The following is a 9536-nucleotide window of genomic DNA, read 5'->3' as shown; positions in this document are numbered from 1 at the left end:
CCTCGCGTCCTTCCTCGCTCTACTCTCCCTTCTCCGCCGTTTCTTCTCCTCCCTCCCCCGCTGCCCCTGCTCCCCCTGCTCCCCCTTCTCCCCTCCACCCCCTCCAGCGGCCGCCTGGTTTCTGGAAATGAGGACGCCGCGGCCGGGAGTGGAAGCCAGGCCCCAGATAGAAGGTGCCTGGAGAGGACCCTGCGGACTCGGGGTCGGAGCCCCGGCCTGGGACGGTGACCCCGGGCCTCCCGCCGCTGGCGCCACGCTCAGCCCTTGGCAGTACGGCTGGGTGGGTCACCACGGGTTCGCCTCCCCATTGGCCGGTGACGGAGCTCCTTGGGGCTACAGCCAGCCCTTGATCTCTGGGTTCAGAGGGTGGCACGTGGTGTTACAACCCAGTCTGCGAGGAATGAGTAAATGAGGAACAAACGCATCTGGCACCTCACTCAGCAGCCCCGAGGCAGGGCTGACCGGCCTCTCCAAGGCCTGCGTTCTTGTGTCCACAGCACTGAAGTTGTTCTGAGTAAAATCTGCTGCTGGAAAGAAGGGCAAGGAAACACGGGGCCGGAAAGGGTGCCTCGTACAGCAGCAGGAAAAAATGAAGATCCTTCTAAATGTATTTTTAACATCTTTGAGTCAAGGACATCAGCGGTCCCGTCACAAAAGAAGATGCTTGAACGATCAATAAACTCAGCCCCTGGAATTAGGGGAACGCTGTGGGAACAAGAGGATGCGTTTCACCCTCATCCTATCAGAAACCCCCAAGGGTCAAACAACTTAAAGAGTGTTAATGAAAACGTGGGAATCTGCATTCACCGCTGGGATCACGCGTGGTGCCACCACTTTGAAAGCAACCTTTAGGAAAACTGAAGCAAGTAGATGACAAGCCAGCAATGTTCTCTTTCTAGATATGCCCAAGAACACAAACATAGATCTGCTCCTTAGAGCCAGGAGCCGTGGTTCTCAACCCTGGCTGTCATTAAAGTCATCCAGGAATGTCTTTAAAAGAAAAAACACTACTGCAGCCCTGAACCCAGACCAGATCAATTGAACCAGAACTTCTGGGAACAAACTAATAGCTAAGAATTCCCTAGTCATTCTAATAGGCCCTCCACTGTGAGAGAGAAACTACCACAAGAAGTATGCATGTACTAGAAGATGTGTACAGAATATTCTTCACAACACTGTGTGTCCAAAGCACCGGACATACCCTGAATATCCAACACGGGGAGAAGCGATAAAGAAATGGGCATATACAGTGAAATACCACATGGCAGTTAAAATAAATGAGAGCTACATGGATCAATGTGGATAAATGCCAAAAACAGAACGTGGAGCAAAAATGCAAGTGCACAGTACAGCAGCGAGTACGGCAGCGAGTACGACAGCGAGTACGGCAGCAAGTACGGCAGCGAGTACAACAGCGAGTATGGCCGCGAGTATGGTACCATTTATATAAAGTTTTAAACCATGAAAATTAACACTATTCACTCAGTGAGCCTCTCAAGACTTAATAAACATCCGCGATATACCAGACACTGTTCCAGGTACTTGGGATGTATCAATGAGCAAGGTAGACAAGGATACTGGTGGGGAAGTGAGGCCATGAATAATAATACAATAAACAAGAAAAATGCACAGCATGTCAGAGGGCAACATGCTATGGAATACACACACACATACACATACACACATGCACACTGCATACACACATGCATACATATGTGCACACATACACACACACATGCACACACATACACTTATACATACACACATGCATATATACACGCATACATACACACGTGCATGCATAGATACATACACACATACATGCACATACACACTGCATATGCATACACATACACACATACGTGCATACATGCATGCATACAAACATGCACATACACACAGCACACTTATACATACACACATGCATACACACATACATACACACACATAAACACTTATACATACACACATACACACACACATACATACACAGCCAGGTAATGCAGGCCACAGAAAAAGCAAAGAGGGGTAAAGAAACAAAATAGAAAGTATAATGTGGGAGAGGGAGTGAGCTGTGGTTTTTAAGTAGTGAAAAGAGAGCTTGTTGACAGGTGACGTTGAAGACCCAGCTTGAGGGCATGGAGGTGTTTGCTCACCCAGACATCTGGGGCAGAGGGTCCAGGAAAAAGGAACCTCCATGCAAAGGCCCTGGGGTGGAACCATCCAGGCCCAGGGGGAGCAGCAAGGAGACCAGGGTGCCAGAGGCTTGTGGGGACCAGGTAGAGGACATCAGGGGTGGGCTGCAGGGCCTCTGGCCTTTGCTCCGAGTGATGTGGGGGTTATTGGAGGGTCCTACACATAGGATTACTGGAGAGTAGTTGTAGGGTAGCAGAATGGAAGCCGAGAAACTGGTTATAGGATATGATGAAACAGTAGGAGGTGATTACACGAACACCATGAGTCATGTTTGCAGATACACGGACACCGTGAGTCCTGTGTGCAGATACATGGACACCGTGAGTCATGTGTGCAGATACACAGACACCTTGAGTCATGTGTGCAGATACACAGACGTGAGTCTCGTGTGCAGATACACGGACACGTTGAGTCATGTGTGCAGATACACGAACGTGAGTCTCATGTGCAGATACACGGACACCGTGAGTCTCGTGTGTGCAGATACACGGACACGGTGAGTCATGTGTGTAGATGCACAGACACCGTGAGTCATGTGTGTAGATACATGGATACTGTGTAAGTAAAGTAGAAGAACATGCTGGGGGAGAGTGCATGCTTCATCCAGAACTGTGATTCTCTGTCTGGGTGGACAAGCTGAACAGCTTTGGAACTATGTCTAGGGGCTTAAATTCTATTTGTGAAACCTTCTTTCTTTAAAAAAGTTTAAAGACTTGAAGAAAAAGGGGGAATGTTGAGATACCATTAAGGCTAGATGGTGTGGACAGGGATGTTATATTATTCTCTATACTTTTCTGGATGTTTAAAATAGATGATTACTTTTTTGTAACTTTTTATTTTTATCTATTTTCAAACCTAAAGGTGGGTTGCAGGGATAGTGCAAGGAGCTCCTGTGCATCCTCTACCCAGGTGCGCCTTTGTTTGCAGTCTGTCACTTTTTTGTTTTTTGGGACATGCCGTGGCTCTGTGGCCCAGGCTGGAGTGCAGTGGCGTGATCATAGCTTACTGCAGTCTCCACCTCCCAGCTCAAGCGATCCTCCCACCTCAGCCTCCCAAGTAGCTGGGACCACAGGCGTATGCTGCAACACCCAGCTAAGGTTTATACTTTTTGTAGAGATGGCGTTTCCTCTTGTTGCCCAGGCTGATGTCAAACCCCTGGGCTCAAGTGATCCGCCCGTCTCGGCCTCCCAAAGTGCTGGGATTACAGGCGAGAGCTACTGTGCCCGGCCACAGTCTGTTACATTTTAAAAATTAAATGGACAAAAGGAAAAGAAAAGGAGGAAAAAGGGCGCCTGCTTGGCTCTGCAGGCCGAGTCCCACCCTAAGCTGCCAGGGTGCCCAACCTCTTCCACCACTGAGAGCAGCCCAGGGATTTCCATGTTTGTCTCATTCCACCAGGCTCAGGGAATGCCTTTTTAAAGAGGAGAAAAAGCGCCTGCCTGGCATGGGGAATGTACAGAGGCCGATTGGAGCACAACCAACTCAGAACTTCTTCAGGGGCTCCCTGAACAGGCCCCACCTGCCTCCTCTTCCCAGGCCTGCACCTCGGAAGTGGCTGGAACCCACAGCCAGCACCTGTCCTTCCTTCCCGCCAGCACTGCCTTCCTCCTCTACTCACTCAGAGATACCGGGGGTCCCCATGACTGGTTCATCCTCCCCTCACCCCTAACTCTCCGTGGTCCTCAGATCTCTAACCCATTCCTGCAACATCCAGTGAGGTAGGGAAGCAACAGCGCTGGCTCCGAGAGCCAGGGTCAGGGCCAGGGGCTAACTCCCACACTGTCCTGTCCTGAGCATTGTCCAGGCCCAGAGCAGGGCTGGGCTTGGCGCTGGGCTGTGGAAGCACAGGAGTGATCACTGTCCTGGGGCCCTGATGGAGCTCGGAGGCTGGTGGAGAAGAGACAGAAAGACTGAGCCCTCCCAGGTGATGCCACCGTGTTAAGCTCAGCGCTGAGAGGCAGCGGGAGGTGTTGCAGGGAGGGCTCCCGCAAGGACAGACACACAGAGCTAAGAGCTGGAGGGCAGGGAGCCAGGCCGCTCGGGCCCTTCCTGGAGGATCGGATGAATCTGTTATGTCTGAGCAAGCTCCGGGAAACAGGAGACAGGCTGGGTGCTGGCTTGATGAGGGCAGTGGATGGGGTTACCCAAGATACGCTGCGACCTGTGAGCGTCCGGGAAGGGATTCAGGCTTGGGAGGAGTCCAGGAGACAGAAGTCATAGGATTGCCAATCTTTACAGTGGGACAGGTCCTTGGAAGTCATTCCGGTTACTACAACTGTGGGACAAATGACCCCATAACTCAGTGGCTTAAAAAACCACATTTATTTAGTTGGAGTTGAAATTTGGGCAAGGCTTGGAGTGGACACCCTGCCTCTGCTCCACTCAGGGTTAGCTAGGGTGGCTCCCAGGACTGGCGCGTGGCTGACTGTGGCTGTGCCTGTAACTTCTCCAGGTGACGTGGGTTTCCTCATGACATGGGGGCTGGACTCCCAGGAACGTTGGGCAAGAGAGAGAGCCGGGTGGAGTCTGAGGCACCTTCTGCAACCCAGCCTTAGCTTCACGCTGTGTCACCTCTGCTGCCTTCTCTTCAGCAGCCCAGTGACAAAATTCAAAGGAAGAAGGAAGAGGCTCTCCCTGTGTGTGGGAAATAGAAAGGTGATGTGGTCATTTGGGGAAAATAGAATTTGCCACAGGGATCACTGTGTCAGGACAGGACCCTCACTACAGGGAGGCCGGAAGGTGAACAAGCGATAATAAAGATAACGAACCTTTTCCTCTTACTTCAGCAGATATTTAGCAGCTATTTGGGCAGCTTGGAATGGGAACTGCTGAAGTCTTCCTAGACCACAGGTAATGAGGGGTGGCGTAGAGGAGGCAGCCCTGCCAGGCAGGAAGATCATCCTGGGATCCACAATGTGTGCATTGGAGGCACCCAGAGAGAATAGAAGCTGCCAGAAAAATGCAAGGAAACCCAGAAACTCGGAGAGCACAAACGAATCGCAGTTTTTATTGTGTGAATTTTCACTAAATATCCTACAATGAATACTCGTCATAAGAAAAACAGACATTTTTAATGTCATGATTTCCTGGAAATATAGAAAGAAAGAAAAATAGAGAAAAGGCACAACTCCTCCCAAGCACAGCAGCAGAGCCTTGGTGGTGGGTGCTCCCCTGCCACGCCCGGGGATGCTCCTGCTTCAGGAGTTCGCTTGGCTCAGTTATGGCAGCAGGTTCTGATGCTGCAGAGCTCAGAGCAGAAAGGCTAAGGACGCCTGCTCAGGGCCCCTACTGTGTGTGTGCATGTCTGTGTGCACACATGTGTATGTGTGTGTGTGCAGGACTGTGTGTGCATGACTGCACGTATGTGGATGGGTGCACATGACTGTGTGAGTACCTGTGTGTGTATATGTATGGATGAGTGAGCCTGATTGTGTGTCTGTGTGTGCATGTGTGTGTCTCACGCCAGATTGGTTCTGCTCAGGTGCTCTGCATCATTTCTGCAATCTGATTTCTCCAAGTCTCAAAGGTCGAATGTGTACCATCAACAGCACTGAGAGCCTCTTAGAAAGGCAAAGTCTCCCCAGACCGAATGCACTCCCAGCTTCCGTGCCTGGAATTAGCCTATTTCCTGCAACACCAGGCCGGGCAGAGCTAGGCAAAGTCACCCAGGATCTGGAGTTGCCAAAATGCAACTTCAGCCACTGACATCATCATCATGGCCAAGAACTGCCCTCTTCAGACCACATAAAAAATCTCCCAAATAGATTTCCTAGGAAGAAGTAAATAAGTTCTTTGTACCTAAGTTTGGAGGTGACCAGTCCTAACTGGTAAATGAATTCCTTGTGATGTCTTACAAATCCTTTGCTTTCTAATTCTATAAATTATGTGTGCTTTTCCCCGGAGATCTTCTGAGAATTTCCTTTAGAGAGCATTTGACTCGGAAGCCGTCGGCATCAGATCAGCCCAGGACACTTCAAGAGTGAATTGTGTGACAAGCAACAAAATCTCAGTAAAGCTAAAATCTCAGTAAAGCTAAAACATCAGCACTGAAAAGACCTTAAAGAAACCGCCTCCTCAGCCACAGAGCCGGCACAACGGGAAAGAAACCGCCTCCTCAGCCACAGAGCCCGGCACAACCGGAAAGAAACTGCTTCCTCAGCCACAGAGCCTGGACGGCCCGAAAGAAACCGCCTCCTCAGCTACAGCCGGCACAACGGGAAAGAAACCGCCTCCAGCCACAGAGCCGGGAGGGCCGGAAAGAAACCGCCTCCAGCCACAGAGCCGGCACAACGGGAAAGAAACCGCCTCCAGCCACAGAGCCGCGACGGCCCGAAAGAAACCGCCTCCTCAGCCACAGAGCAGGGACGGCCGGAAAGAAAACGCCTCCAGCCACAGAGCCGGCACGGCCGGAAAGAAACCGCCTCCTCAGCCACAGAGCCGGGACGGCCGGAAAGAAACCGCCTCCAGCCACAGAGCCGGCACGGCCGGAAAGAAACCGCCTCCTCAGCCACAGAGCCGGGACGGCCGGAAAGAAACCGCCTCCAGCCACAGAGCCGGCACGGCCGGAAAGAAACCGCCTCCTCAGCCACAGAGCAGGGACGGCCGGAAAGAAACCGCCTCCTCAGCCACAGAGCCGGGACGGCCGGAAAGAAACCGCCTCCTCAGCCACAGAGCAGGGACGGCCGGAAAGAAACCGCCTCCTCAGCCACAGAGCCGGGACGGCCGGAAAGAAACCGCCTCCAGCCACAGAGCCGGCACGGCCGGAAAGAAACCGCCTCCTCAGCCACAGAGCCGGCACAACGGGAAAGAAACCGCCTCCAGCCACAGAGCCGGGAGGGCCGGAAAGAAACCGCCTCCAGCCACAGAGCCGGCACAACAGGAAAGAAACCGCCTCCAGCCACAGAGCCGCGACGGCCCGAAAGAAACCGCCTCCTCAGCCACAGAGCAGGGACGGCCGGAAAGAAAACGCCTCCAGCCACAGAGCCGGCACGGCCGGAAAGAAACCGCCTCCTCAGCCACAGAGCCGGCACAACGGGAAAGAAACCGCCTCCTCAGCCTCAGAGCCGGCACGGCCGGAAAGAAACCGCCTCCAGCCACAGAGCCGGCACGGCCGGAAAGAAACCGCCTCCTCAGCCACAGAGCCGGGACGGCCGGAAAGAAACCGCCTCCTCAGCCACAGAGCCGGCACAACTGGAAAGCAACTGTCCGAGCTGAAAAGCAATGGGTTTGCAAAGAGTGGGAAAACACACAGAAGGCGGGTCATGCAAAACGTCCTCCCGTGTCTGTAAATGGCAGTTGCCCGCTGCGATGTCCAGATGCACCGGGGAGTCTGGCCACGCCAAGGGAGAGACCAGAGGGGGTGACCAGCACACCGTTCACATCTGGTGGCTCTGGCCCCCTAGACACTCCCCACCGAAGCTTGGGGCAGAGGAGAAACCTCGTGCCTGCACACAGAAGGCGTCTCCACAAGGAGCCGTCTCTGCAGCGTGACGTTGGAAACCAAGCCTCGGGACCCTGGGACCAGCACCAAGAATGCCAGACCTGGTTCTCCGAGGCTGCGGCATTCCTCCCACGTCTGCCACTAGGGGCCACGCAAGGGAGCTGAGACACGGGAGTTACAGAGCACTCAGCTTCCCCACAAGAACTGGCTCTGGTAAGAGCAGCTGGCATCAAGGAGGATTCACGTGTGCACACACCACTCAGAGACACAGACATATGCACACTCACAGACATGCACAAACACATGCACATACACATGCACACACACACACACCACAGACAGACATGCCCATGCACACACACACACGTGCACACACGCACACACATGCACACATACATGCACACATGTACTCACACACCACACACACACATGCACACACACAAACATACACATGCAGGTATGCATGCATGTACATGCACACATACACACACCACAGTGATGCAATCACACATGCACACAAACACATGCACATACACACATGCGTACATACATGCATATATGCAGATATGCACACACGTATGTGCACACACGTGCACATGCATACACATGCAAACATGCACACGTACACACACCACACAGACATGCACTCACACGTACAGACACCTAAACATGCACATGTACACACCACACAGAGACAGACATGCACTCACATACACATGCACACACAAACACATGGACATACACATGTGCACACACACATGCACACACACAGTCACACACGTACGCACATGCATGCATGCACACAGACATGCACACACACCACACTGCACAAACATGCACACACAGACACACAAGCACATGCACACACATGCACATGCACTCACACCACACACAGACGTGCACACACACGCATGCACACACACGTACACAGAGACACACATTCACAAACACATAAACGCTTGTGTGTGGAGACAACTTTCTGCATTCATTGAGCATGAGTTTTGTTCATGAAAACCCACTGGCTCCGCTTGTTCTTTGAATGGGTCTTTTTCCTGTGCATGATTTTGAGGCATCACACGCTGGTCATGTGGAGAATTATTCGGAAGCTGTCACGCTCACAATACGAGAAACAAGTTTTCAAAAATTCCTCTTGTCACTTGAAAGCTCAACATTCTATCATTGGTGCCAGATACTCCCAGCTGTTTTCCTTGCAGGGATGGGCTTGTTTGTTTCCAGGAAAACACCCAAGCCTGGGTATGTAGGGCTGTTCGCTGTTTGTTCCATGGAAACTGGTGTTGCAAGAATAAAGGAGCTCGGTTCGGCTTGGCTGCCAGACGCCCACATGGTACTCACAAAGCACTGCGCGCAAACCTCCAGCTCCATCACAAGGAACGTCACTGCCGAATGCTGCTGGCGATGGTGGCGAGAAGCCTCACGAGCTCAAAGCCACCTTGATCCAGGCCCAGGCACCAGCAGGTGTCCCACCATCAGCCTTCTGCCATTGCCGCGAATGTCAACACAGAGAAAAAGGCAAGGGGCCCGAGATGACTGTGCTGGTCTTGGAGACCCCACTGAAAACACCCCAAGGACCACACGTGGATAACTGCTGTTCTGTGGAACAAATGATGCCAACGCTTCAACAAATGCACAGCCCGAAGAGTCTGGGCAGATAAACAAGGTGCCGGACACGGCCCTGCTGGGTCCTGTTTCAAACAAGCCAGACATAAATAGACGTGTGGAGACCCCGAGAGAACCTCCGGGAGCACTTGGGGGCTGGAGGGAGGCACACGGGCCTGTGCCTGGGAGCCGTGCTCTGCCCACTCCACCCCACGACCCTCGAAGGAAGCACTTCACGGGGCCCCCAGGGGTGCAGGGAGTCAGCTGCCCTGTTCCTGGGTGA

The 9536-nt window shown here is 52.7% G+C and overlaps 1 pseudogene; it reads left to right on the top strand.

Annotated features, from left to right (window-relative positions):
* The first annotated feature begins 8643 nt into the window (after nucleotides 1–8643).
* On the top strand, nucleotides 8644–9536 carry LOC129011830 (uncharacterized; annotated as a pseudogene).

This window comes from Pongo pygmaeus, chromosome 14 (assembly GCF_028885625.2).
Source record: "Pongo pygmaeus isolate AG05252 chromosome 14, NHGRI_mPonPyg2-v2.0_pri, whole genome shotgun sequence".
Lineage (NCBI taxonomy): Eukaryota > Metazoa > Chordata > Mammalia > Primates > Hominidae > Pongo > Pongo pygmaeus.
Note: the sequence above shows the minus strand (reverse complement) of the source record. Positions and strands in the feature narration are given on the sequence as shown.